Below are 12,762 nucleotides of genomic sequence, written 5' to 3' on the forward strand. Positions count from 1 at the left end.
GGTCTAGGCAGACATCACACTTGGCTAAGAACGAGCTGCTTTGCCCCAGGTCAGCCTAGGGCCTTGGCTGCCAATCAGCACCACTTCCTCTGGCGGCCAGCAGCTGAGACCCCGCCGCCAGCTGAGAGGTCGCCAGGCAGCTGCCTCTGGAGCACTTACTGGAGGTGCGAGCTCATCATGCAACTGTTAAGGGCCGCACGCTTCCACAGCCCTTCCCCAGGCCTATCTCGCCGTGGTGCGGATGCCGTTTTTGAACCTGTTCTCCTGGGTAGGAAACAGAGGCCCGGAGAAGCGGCCAGCCCACGGGGACAGTTCAGGAGCCCGGCCTTCGGGTGCAGCCAGCCCCTCGGTGCCGGGGCTCGCTGATGCTGGCCTGCCCGGGCTCCTGGGCACCCGCGCTCCCTGGTGCCGGCTGCGACTGCTCGGCAGGGTGTAGGGCGGCAGGGGCCGCTCTGTCCTGCCCCCTGCTCTTGTCTAATCACAAATGGCGAATCCACTCCTGTCCTGGCCAGACCTCAGGGTCCCAGGCCCCGCTGTGAGCTAAGTCCTCGTCGTAGGATTCCTGGCGAGGGTGGCTGCCAGGCGCTAGCAGTGCTGCGTCCTGAAACCCCACTCAGAGTTCCTGGAGCCAGCTCTGGGCATGCACAAAAGACCCCGCTGCCCTTGGCTGGGCGTTCGGTTGACCAAAATAGCAACACCGGGGCGATCAGCGGCGCGTGCACCGCGAGGCTGTGTGAGCAAAGCGCTGCTCCTTGGGAACCGGGCGGGGTGAGCGGCGGGCGGGCGCGGCTAGGGTTTCGCGGTCCCCAGGGAACTGGCCTCCGAGGCCCTGGCTGGAAACAGGCATGTGAATCACAGGTCCGCCCAGGTATTGGTGACATGCCACTTCCCCGCCAGAAGGGAACACGAGCCCCCGAGGAACACAACAAACTCCACATTCCACCTGGAAAGGCGGAGGCCCGCGGCTGACCTGGCCAGGGCCTGGACAGGTACGTCTTCCCCGACAGCAAGAACATGTGTCGGAGCCGTTCCCTGGCAAGTCACCCTATACATCCCGAAGGTGGACGGACTGAGCAGGTAGCAAGAGCTACACTTAGATACGTATCCACTCAATTTTGTTTTTTAAATTAAAAAGTTAAAGCTTTTAAAAAAATTAGCAGTACCTGACAGTCAGGCGTAGTGGTGCACTTCAGGAGTCCCAGCATGCACAAGGCTGAGGCAGGAGGACTGCTACGAGTTTGAGGCCAGCCTGAACTACATAACAAGACCCGGTCTCAAAAATACCAAACCAACCAAACAAAAAGAAGCCAGAGCTCCCTGCCGTCCCCTGGTTTCCCGCACTTGGGAACAGGAGCACAGGCAGGGCCTTGGGAAGGCAGAGGGCCCTGGGGGCTGTGGAAATCAATCGGAAGCACACAGCCTGCCCGGAACCATGCTTGCTAAGTGGGCATTGGTTCCGCTTTCTGAGTTGGTGCCATGTGGACCCAGCGGAGGACACGCAAACTTTCTGAAACGAGCAAACCTAGAGAGCCAGGAGGGGCCTGGCAGTGACAGCCGGGGCGCCCTGCAGGGCGGGCACAGCTGCACTCGTCCCCTCCCCCAGAGCCATGCAGGGCAAGATGGTGCCAGACGCGCCCCGGGGACCAGCCACCCAGCGGACCGGACACCTCAGGAGCTCCTCTGCGTGGCTCACACAAGCCAAAGGAAGCCGCGTGGCATTTAACAGTCTCCTCTGTGAATAAGGAAAACGCTCAGCGGATAAATGCCTCTTTAGGGTGCGTCTGAAATACCATTGTTGGCGGAATTTTACTAAAATTACTGGCCTTTATGTGCTTGGCAGAGTGCATCGGGTTACCTCCGGAGAGCTCAGTGATAACTGGTTACTCAGGAATTAAGCATGGCTCATGAAAAGGCACTTGAGCCGAGATGAATGTCCACGTTCCCATACGAAGCTTCCCTGCCGCGGCTCCGTGATCCTGTGACACCACACGATTCTTAACTGGACGCTTTCGATACATAATACTCCAGGCCAGCCAGCTTCCAAGCAATTGGCCTGAAAACAAAACTGAGGGTGACCACTCAATGCGTTTGAAAACTCAGATCCTCAAAGATACAGAGCAGAGAGTGGGACGCATTTAAGTGGCTTCACAGGTGACAGACAAGTGAAAGTATCCAGTGTGCTGGCCACTTGGAATAATTATAAGACTCCTACGAGCAGTTTAAACCTGAGACAGCCTCTCAGAACACGGAATTGAAAACCTCGCTCTTTGTGAGAATACAGAAACCCTGTGCCTGGGGGAGCCAGGGTGGCCCGAGGTGAGCAGGCGGGCGGTGGGCTCCCGGCTCGCCCCGTGGGGGCCCCTGGCCGTGTTTGCAGTGCTCCTGCCAGGTCTGTGCCAAGGCTGGGGGCCGCAGGGGGATCCCACCCATGAGGGCTGCTTTCACCATAGCTTCCTTCATTGGCCAAGGGCATCCAGGCTCACGGCAGCTGGCCTGACAGCCGGTCCTCACGTGACCGCACGCTGGAAACCAGAGACCCTGGCCCTTCTTCCCTTCGCCTTCCAGTCTATTGCTTTAGCTGCTCAATTTGCCTGTTGAAACTTTTTCTAAAGTCTAAGCAAAAAGAGCAAGAAATATGGAGATTACTGGGCATGGTGGCTTGGGAGGTTGAGGCAGGCGGGCCTCTGACAGTTGGAGGCCAGCCTGAACTACACAGCAAAACCTTGTCTCTGGGAGGGGAAAAAAAAGGAGAGAAAAAATGATGGCAAAGTTGCCCTGGGAAAAGCAGTGTTTATCAACATATTTAACCCACAGAATCAGAAATGACTTGCAGGCCCAAAGGGACCCAAGTGAAGGCGCTCGAAAGCTCTGGTGGGGTCTGTGGCAGCTCTGTGGACCCAAGGGAGGTACAGATGCGAAAATGAGGCCCAAGGGCAGCGGGCCCTGGAGACCAAGGCAGGGGCGTCCCCTCCCCATAGGAGAAACCATAGCCCTGGAACTGGAAACGGCATCCTCACGAGTGAGCAGGAAGGCCGGAAAGAAAGAAAAACTGCTCTTCAGCCAGATGTGGTGGTGCAGAGTGGCAATGCCAGCTCTCTGAGGGGCTGAAGCAGGAGGATGGCGATTCTAAGCCCAGCCTGGGCAAATAAGTGACTCAGCAGACCCTATCTGAAAATAAAATTAAATCAAAAGGCTGGGGATATACTCAGGGTGAGGGCCCTGACCTCAGTCTCCAGTTCTGCAACAGAACAAAACAATTATTCAATAAATTGTGCAAGCTGTGAAGTTCTGAAATAAAGCTTGACGAACCTCAAAATTCTCATAGAAACAAACCAAAACAAACCAAACCAAACCAAAACAAACAGGAAAAACTCTGTAGTGGCTGCTAACGGACGTCACCACGGGGCCAGCCAGCCGTTAACCCAGGGAGGGGACTCAGCTTCTCCCTGGCTCTGTCCACCCTGGTTCTGTCCCGGTGCCAGGGGCCTGGGCAGCTCCAGTTCTGATCCCGCTCCCAGCGCACCGCGGCTGCATCGGACCCGAGGAGAAGGTTGAACACAGCCCCGTACCGAGTCTGTGCGCCTTAGTGCACCGTGGGCTCCACGCACTACCTGACGCAGATTCGCGGATGAGGTGACAGCTGGGCGCAGGCCTCAATTCAGGCAGCCTGACCACTGCCCCCTTCCTGCCGTTCAGATTCAGCCGCCATGGGCTCGGCGCAGCACGTGCTAAGGACGCGGCTGTCCTTTTCGGGGTGTCAGGTCAGCGAGTCCTCCACACTCACCCCGCCTGCCCCCTGTGGCCGGGGACAGATGGCACGCGATCAAGGGCACACGGGACACAGACAAGAGTGCGGCCCGAGAGCCAGTGAGGGGGGCCGAAGCAGCTCTTCCTGCGCAGCTGCAGAAGACAAGGAGTGGCACCACCCAGCAGGACGGAGGGAAGGAAACTGGCGCGTGCCAAGTCCCTTGCGGGCCCACGACGTTTCCGTCAGGACCATTTCAGAAGAAACCCAGCTGCACTGTACGCGGAAACAGAAAAGCAGGCCGGGCCTTACTGAGCAGGGCTTTGAACGCCGCTCGGGGCGACTTGAGACTCTACTGGGTGAGAGAACAGACGAGCTGACAAAGCAGTGTGCAAAGCGGGAACGGGTTCCTCGTCGGACAGCAGTTTAACCGCACCTGGTCAAGACGAAAGGTTTACCCAGCTCCCGCCAGCGGCTTGATTCCACGCGGGAGCTGTGGAAAAACAAGCGCATGTGCACACACACATGAACACATGTGCGTGCATACACGCACACATATGCTTGTACAGGAAACATGGAAGAAGCTCTTTGCTACGTGAAGGAAAACAGGAAAGGAAGGAGGAAGACGTGGCTTACGTCTGCAGTGGAATACGCTGGCGGGAATGGACGAATGGGCGGTGTTTGTTGGTGTGAACAGAGCTGTCACACACAATGCTGAAGGAGAAAAGGAAGGTGACAGATGGTTCATATACTCTTAAACCATATATGTACAATGCAGAGCCAGGAAACAAAACTCAGTGGCGGTGCACCCACGGAACGAAGAAGCAACAAACCGTAAGCAATGGTGCACACCACTCGTGGAAACATTATAAAAGTGCAGACTCTTAAGCCAGGCGTGGTGGCGCACGCCTGTGGTCCCAGCACTCGGGGGCTGAGGCAGGAGGGTCGCCCTAAGTTTGACACCAGCCTGGGCTAGGCAGTGAGTTAGTGCAAGGTCAGCCTGAAGCACACAGTGAGATCCTGCCTCAAAACGGCGGCAGCAGCAGCGGTGGCCGCGCAGACTCCTTGGAATTTATCCACCGACTTCAGGGCAGCGGCTGACTCTGGGAGGGAGGGAGGGGAGATCCACCGCCATCCGTTATCTTCTTTTCTGCACTTTCTGGAATGTTTGAAATGGACCCTGAGTTACACACGAGGAGGTCGTGTCCATCCCAGGGACTCCGAGGAGACGGCCTGATGGTCACATGCACGACAGCTAGGGAAGGGAAGGGTGGGGGCCCGGCCAGGGTGCGGAGCAGAAAAGGAAACGAAAGGAATCGGGCAGGGGAGTCACTGAATCCCCTCGCCGTCTGGAAGGGAACAGACGCAAGCTGTGACAGCCCGGCGTCTCTCGACCCCGCTCCCGGCTGAGGAGCGGGTGTTCACGGCGGGTTTCAATCCTGCCGGACACCAGGGCTGGCACAGCCAAGCCCCACTCTGTTCTCTGGAGTCGCTGGGAGGAACGAGGCTGTGTGGGGTGACGTCTCTCTGTGAGGGGATCCCCAAGGCCACAGGCTGCCTGCTGCCCAGGCGCGAGGCTCAGGTCCAGTCCCAGTGACTCCAGAGCCTCCCTAGCGTTTTTCCCGCCCTCCGAATAATAGCTGAGGTATCACCCATCCCCGAGGGGGCTGATTTACAGCCCTTCCCGTTTCCAGCAGGGAAGCTGGGCGCTCCTCCTGGCCTTCGCTTCCTCCTGCTTCTGCCTTCTAGCCCGCACCTTCCTCTGAGCCTGACCGTTTCTAACGCTATACACAGAAGCCTGGGGCAGGGCCCCGGAAAGAAGACACTGGTATCCCGCTGGAAGAACAGAGCAGAAAGTTACTAAAAGACAGTGAAGAAGGTTGCAGAGGCCTGTGAGACAATACTAATACTCTAACGCCTGCGTCACGGGGTTTCCAGCAGGGGAAAGGGTAGGAAAAATACTGCCATCAAATACTCACATTTGGTGAAAAACTGTGACTGATACATAGGCCCAAGAAGTTCTGCGGATGCTGAAAAGGGTCAGCACACACACAAAACACCTCACACGTCAAACTGTTGACAGCAAAAGACAAAGAGGAAATGGGAATGGCCCGCCACATGCAGGGACTGGTGTGGAATGATGGGGTGACTTCTCCCACAGACAGTGAGTACAGCCACAAGACCCCAGAGGGACACGCGAGGTGCTGGAGCAGTCTCTAAACGTATACCCACTGAGACGGCAGGGATACACAGGGAAGGAGAACTGAAACCAATTCCAGAGTTTAAAAAACGGACAGAATCTGTTAACAGACCCATATTACACATGGGAGGAGACTCATAGATACATATGTAAATACACGTTGCTCTTTCCCCTCGTTTCTGTGAAAGACTACAACTATTTATAACACTGAGCTAATAAAGAACATGGAGGCATATTACAGCAGAAAGAGCACAAAAGAGGAACGGCACAAAAGAGGAACAGAAATGGAAATAGAACTGCTATATAGTTCTTTTTTTTTTGCTTGTTGAGACAGGGTCTCACTATGCAGTTCAGGCTGGTCTTGAACTCACTTTGTAGCCCAGGCTGACCTTGAACTCACAATGATCCTCCTGCCTCAGCCTCTTGAGTGCTGAGATTAAAGGCATGCACCCCCACACCCAGCTTTTTTTTCCCCCCTGTGCCAGGAATCGAACTCACAACCTTGCACTTGCCAGACAGGCACTGTGCCGCTGAGCTAAATCCCCAGCCCCCCCCTTTTTTTTAAAGACAGGGTCTCATTATGCAGTCCAGGCTGGCCTCAAACCGCTGGCACTCCTGAGGTCTAAACGCCCTGAGGGCTAGGAATATAGGCATGTACTACCACACCCAGCTTTGGTGTAATGTTCTTATATTTTACCAGTAATAAATCAGTATTAAGTTGAACTAGATTATCATAAGTAAAAAATGCATATTGCCATCCCTAGAAGCAATTTTTTAAAAATTCAAAGATAGGTAGAAATTGCCAAAGACAGCTTGAAGGCAAGTGAATGGTTAAAATAGTATGCTATTGTATTTGTTTAATACCGGAGGTGGCAGAACATGCATAGTACTTGTTTTTCGAGACAGGGTCTCGCCATGTAGCCCAGGCTGCCCTCAAACTCATGGTGATCCTCCTGCCTCAGCCTCCTGAGTGCTAGGCTTACAGACGTGCGCCACCATGCCCAGCCATGTATTTGTTTATTTCAAAAGAAGGCAGGAAAAAAGAGAACAGAGAGATGAGATAGAAAATGGACAGATAGCAAATAGATAATTATATGAAATGCAAATGTTAAAACAACTTTGGAAAGGAAAAATGTTGAAGGACTCATACTTCACAGCCTACTATGAAACTACAGTCATTAACATCCTGCGTTAGTAAAGGGAGACACACAAAGCAAAAGTTCAGAAATAAATCCTTATATTTACGATCTTTTTTTTTTTTTTTTTTTTGAGACGGGTTCTTGCTATGTGGCCCAGGCTGGCCTCAAACTCGTGATCCCCCTGCCTCAGCCTCCTTAGTACTGGAATTACAGGTGTGTACCTCCCCCAGCCAATTTTGTCTACACAAGGGTGCAAGGACAGAGGAACTCAGTGCACAGCCTTTTGAGCAAACGGGCTAGGACAGCTGTGGGTCTCCCTGCAGAAAGACGGTAATGTCTGCGTGGGTGTGAGCACCCGAAGCCCTCTGCTCCGAGACAGACAAACCTCGCAGGGTAGGGTAACAGCCATGCACCCCCACCCCCGCCACCGCCCCGGCCTGCAAGCCCTCCTTCGCAATGTGGTTTCGCAACTCCTCCCTGGCGGAGGTGAAGCCTGTTTTTCTACCCCCTCGAGTCTGAGCTGGCCTTGTCACTTTGGCCAGGAGGATGTGGCCCAAGTGGGGCCCTGAGCGCCTCAGCCTCAGAGCTTGGGGCTCCTCCCTTCCCCCTCTCGAACCCAGAAAGCCCTGGAAGAGTGTCAGACGAGGACCAAGGAGGCCTGACAGCTGAGGGGACCAGCTGCCGGCCACCAGCGACATCTGGCCCAATGCAGCCACACGGGCGAGGTCAGGTGGAACCGCAGAGGACGCCCCAGTCACCTCAGGGAGTGCAGTACGGGCGTGGGCCTGGAGGCTGGGGTGGTATGGGGCGGTTCTATCAGGAGTGGGTCTGGCACACACACCACAGGGCATGACCCACTGCCTGAATTTCAGAGACAGGGCAGGGGCCCGAGGTGGTTGCGTGGCGCCAGAGTCTCAGCCCAGTGCCATGGGGGGCCCTCTCCACCTCATTCTCTTCCTTTGGATGAATTCACTGCAGGAGGAATGATCAGAATGCCTGTCGGGCCTGGTGGCGCATGCCTGTGACCCTAGCATGTGGGAGGCTGAGGCAGGAGGGTCACGAGTTGGATGCCAGAATGGGCTACAGAGCAAGGCCTCGTCTCAAAGAAAACAAAAACAAGAACAACAAAAAAAGAGCTCCTGCGTGATATCCTGCTGGGGCCTCCACTCCTCCAGTGAGTTATTGAAGTAAGCACCTGGCACAACCCACGTGCTGGGTCACACGGTGGACAGGAGAACAAAGCTGAGCCGGCCCTGCCTCAGTGGCACTTGTGCCATCAGGGAATCCAGGAGGGATTACAGCAGCCAAAAGCAATGAGTGGGAATAAACGCTGCAGCAGCACCCAGCCGGCACCAGGCGCATGCACGGCAAAGCCCTCTGCGGCGTCCCACCCCACACAGCAAACATGAACTTTCATTTGGCTTCTCTTTTTTTCTATTTCAAGTGCTCTCATTCTGCTTTTACCAAAATACAAAACAAAAAGGGCTGGGGAGGTAGCTCACTGGAAGGAGCTGGGTTCCACCCCCAGAACTGAAAAAGAAAGGGAGAGAGAAAAAACACCCCTCACCACCTAGAACGTACCACTGGCCCAATAACCTGCGATAACAGGGAAAAGCCTCACGCTGCTTTGGTATAATTTTTTAAAGATTAGGTAAGAGATAAAAAAGCTTATTGGCCAGCGCTGGTGGGGCTTTTCCGCATCTGTCCGCAGGAACAGACATGGACAAGCAGGCTGTAAACACCTAGGCATCCAGGGGTGTCCGAGTGCCTTCACCTTGTTTGGAGCATCTGATGTCTATTTCCGTGGAAACCAGAGTGGAATCCAGGGCAGCAGCCGTGAGTCAGCCGCTCGGCAGCTCATCCCGGCTGCCTCTGCGAGCCCAGAGGCTGCGCCCAGGAAGTAGATGGACGCAGAAACGAAAGAGGTACCAGAGAAAAGCAAAAGCCTTCCTGCAAAAGCGCGAAACACGACTTTCTTTATGGACTGGGGTGGGTGCCGGAAAAACCCTGCAAGTCATCACACAGACCTAAGCCACAGGGTTCTAAGCTAACGATGTGGCTGGGGATTGAAAGCGCAGCCCGCCCCATGCCAAGCGCGCCGGCCGCCGCCACCAGCAGCAGAGATGAGTCACAGGGCGGCCCCGTAGCAGCGGCGGGCAGGCGGTCAGTGACCTCACGGGTCGTGTGAAGCAGTCCACGGCGGCAGGAAGCCCAAACCTCAACTACGCCCTCTGGCCCTGGAGCGCAGGGCCGGGGGGTTGGGGGCAGCCGCAGCTCCTGCTCTTTGTTCACCCACCATCGTTTAAACCCCTCGGAGGCCACAGCCTACTCTGAGGCCGCTGTATGGTGCCCAAGCTCCCCCGGGGCCACAACAAGCCAGGCGCCAGGTGCAGAGGCGCCGGGACTTCTGGGGGCTGCTCACAGCCAGCAGGGGCCTGAGGGTGATGCCTCGCCGACACTGATCACGCGATGGTGACCGCGATGACGACGAGGGCTGGTATTCTTGGAGGCTTTTGCTGTCTCAGGCACCACACATGGACGTGAAGCAGCCACAGCGCCGGCTCTCTGGCCTCACGGGGCCTGTCTCTGCATCCTAATGTTTATACCCGGGGCCGTGCATTGGTAAAACATTATCTAAAGGGAGTACGGCTCTACCTTGAAAATTAATGATGTGGAAAAAATTTAAAAGGAACAAAACCCAGTTTTCTGCTTTCTACCTTGATACTTTAGGAAATGCGTTTAAAAACAACAATAACAACACCTCAAGCCTTTCAGGGCCACTGTCAGCTGCTGAAGCGGTCACCGCTCTGAGCTTTCTGCAGGAGGCTTGAGAGCCGCCCCGGTCCTGCCCCAGCCCCGCCCCTGGGCGTGGCCCAGAAAGACCCCACCTCTAGGGGCGTGGCCGCCTCCCTTCCCTCCGGTGGCCCAAAGGAATGGCCCTGGAAGGGGCATAGTGAACACCGGTAGAGCTGTGAAAGTCCCTGAACTTGGGACTTTGACCCTGCAGCTGTCACCAGGCCTCAAGGAGCGGGTGGTGGGCGCAAGATGGGTGGAGCGGAGCTGTTCCTAGGCAAAACCCAGGTGGCGTGGGGAGGATGCCGGGCTGTGGGGCCGGACAGTGGGACGTGACCTCCCTGCTCTGCCCGTGCCTGGGGCTCCTCATCCGTGCCTAGCCCATCTGCAGCTGCGGCCAAGAGCGGAGGTCCCCAGGACCCCCAGTCTCCTGCTCTTTCCTAAGCCACTGTCACTACCCAGGTGCTCAGGACGCATTGCCCAGGTCTCCCCTGGTGGACATGTGTCCTTATCTGTTTTTTTTTGAGACAGTGTCTCACTGTGTAGTTGACGCTGTCTGTGAACTCACATGCAGCCCAGGCTAGCTTCAAACTCATGGCAATCCTCCTGCCTCAGCCTCCCCAAGTGCTGGCATGACAGGTGGGTGCCACCATGTCTGGCCTTGTCATTTTTTATTGTCTTTCCAAGTTCTTCATTGTCACCTAGAAGATCTTCAAGGTCCCATTTGCTCACACGGCTCCAGGTGCTGGTCCCCCTCCTACTCAGGGCTCTTCGTGGACTCAGTGGCTTTCCAGCCCCTCCCACCGCTCCTGACTTCCCTCTGCCGGAGCTGCTGAGCCGAGGGTCCTCACAACCCTGCCACAGCACCACCTCCGCCACAGCACACCCACACATCTGGGCCGGGATTCTCACAGAGGCACGAAGCTGGCCACTACACTGCTCCCTCTCTGCTGACTCATTTCTTCAGAGGGCTCGAATTTGAATTTACCCACATTTAAATTAATCATTCCCCGGAGGAGTCTGGATATTAAGAAGGAAAACAGCAGTGATTCAGGTTGTATGTACTGGTATTTAAATTAGATTTGAAGCCGGGCGTGGTGGCGCATGCCTATAATTCCAGCACTCGGGAGGCTGAGGCAGGAGGATCGTTTTAAGTTTGAGAGCCGCGTGGGCTATAAAGTGAGCTCAAGTCCAGCCTGAGCTGCAAAATGAGACCCAGTCTCAAAAAAAGACAAAAAAAATTAGATTTGAATTTTTAAAAAGACCTTAAAGAAGACACACTATGATCACAGACTAGACCTCTTCTTTATAAAGGACATCAGTAGCTGGGCATGGTGGTGCACACCTATAATCCCAGCACTACGGGGAGGCTGAGGCAGGAAGAGTGTTGTGAGTTTGAGGCCAGCTGGGGCTATATAGTGAGACCCTGTCTCAACCTCCCCTCACCGCCCAAAAAATCAGTTTCTCCCCAAAGGATCTATAGAAACAGGGAGAGAGATCTTCTTCAACTGAGAAGGGAGCCGAGAGAGGTGAGGGGGAGGGGGAAGTAAAGAGAAATAAAATGCGTTCTGAACCTGTACCAACCCCCCACGATGAATGTAATCATTATGGGCTGCAAACACAGACTAATAAATTTTTTAATGTCCTACAGTCAGTGCAATCCCAATCAAAATCCCAGCGAGCTGTGGGGCTGGGGAGGAACTCCTCCAGCAAACGGAAGGGAAGGATCTAGTCCAAAGGACCTGGGTGAAACTGCAAATAAAATATAAAAACACAGCAAAAGTTCCTTCTCATTTTTATAGATGTCAATAATTTACTCTGTTGTAACGTATATAACAGATCATATTTGAGTAGTATGAGTTAGACTGGAATGTCATTTTGAGAGTAACCATTTGGAGTTCAACCATAAAGGATCTGAATCTTTAAACGATGCGTTGAGTTCTTTGAAAGTTGGGAAAAAAGTGAAAATTTGTTAAAACTTTCCATTGTGGAAATTTAAAAGTGAACTGCACACGGGAACCGACGCAGGCGTTCTCCATTGTTTTCCCCGAGTTGGAAATTATCCACCTCCAGAAAAACGTTTAAACCGCAGAGCCTGAAGAAACTGCCTCCAAGTCACTGTACTGATTTGGCCACAGAAGCAGACGCGCCGGTCCCCCGGGGTTGACACTGCCAGGTGGGAAGGCAGCAGGGGCGCTGCAGTTAAGGCCACCTTTCCGCGAGCCGAGGGCCTGCGGAGCGCAAGCGCGGTGGCAGACAGGAGTGCGGAACCAGGGAACGACGCGCGCTCCGCTGCAGAACGACGCGCGGTTCCCGGTTTCGCTCGCACTCATTCCGGGTCAGTAGAGACCAACCCTCAAATGGCTTTTATGTAAATACTCAGAACAAAACCCAAGTGTAGCGTTGCCCGGGCACTGGATACCTTCTTTGATTTTCCTGCTTTGTCCTGCGTGACCTCAAGGGTGACATCTGCACAGGTTGCAAACAAGCCATGGGTGCAGCTATGGAAAAACAGGCGGCTGGGCAGAGCCTCATTTACGAATGTCCTTGAGGAAGCCGGAGGGGTTGGCTGTATTAAATCTTGGCCCCTGCAGCCCGTCTTTCTAGGAGCTGGTCTAACAAGCTAGGACAGACAGATAAAGCACTTCCGCCCTGCTTCAGTGCCATGGTTGTCGGGATGAACCAACCTCTTTTAAGGAATACCATTTTTACTTGTGAGAAAGCCTGACAAACTGCGCTGGCTGTGGTGGCACATGCCTATAATCCCAGCACCTGTAGCACTTGGGAGGCTGAGGCAGGAGGATCATTGAGAGTTTGAGACCAGCCTGGGCTACAGAGTGAGCTCAAGGCCATAGTGAGACGCTGTCTCAAAAAGACCAAAAAAA

General features: G+C 54.6%; 1 protein-coding gene across 14 annotated transcripts in view; it reads right to left on the minus strand.

Moving 5' to 3' along the window:
* The window catches only part of Armc9 (armadillo repeat containing 9), a 92,009-nt gene that overhangs the window by 21,005 nt on the left and 58,242 nt on the right, over window positions 1–12,762 (minus strand). The window contains exon 20 of one of the 14 annotated variants that reach the window (XR_001236179.1): window positions 1,824–2,053. The exons of the other annotated variants lie outside the window; for them this stretch is intronic. The gene's annotated coding sequence lies outside the window, so the exon portion shown is untranslated. The remainder of the gene's footprint in view (window positions 1–1,823; window positions 2,054–12,762) is intronic. 14 annotated transcript variants of the gene reach the window in all.

This window comes from Chinchilla lanigera, unplaced genomic scaffold, assembly GCF_000276665.1.
Source record: "Chinchilla lanigera isolate Chin_1 unplaced genomic scaffold, ChiLan1.0 scaffold00052, whole genome shotgun sequence".
Taxonomy (NCBI): Eukaryota; Metazoa; Chordata; class Mammalia; order Rodentia; family Chinchillidae; genus Chinchilla; species Chinchilla lanigera.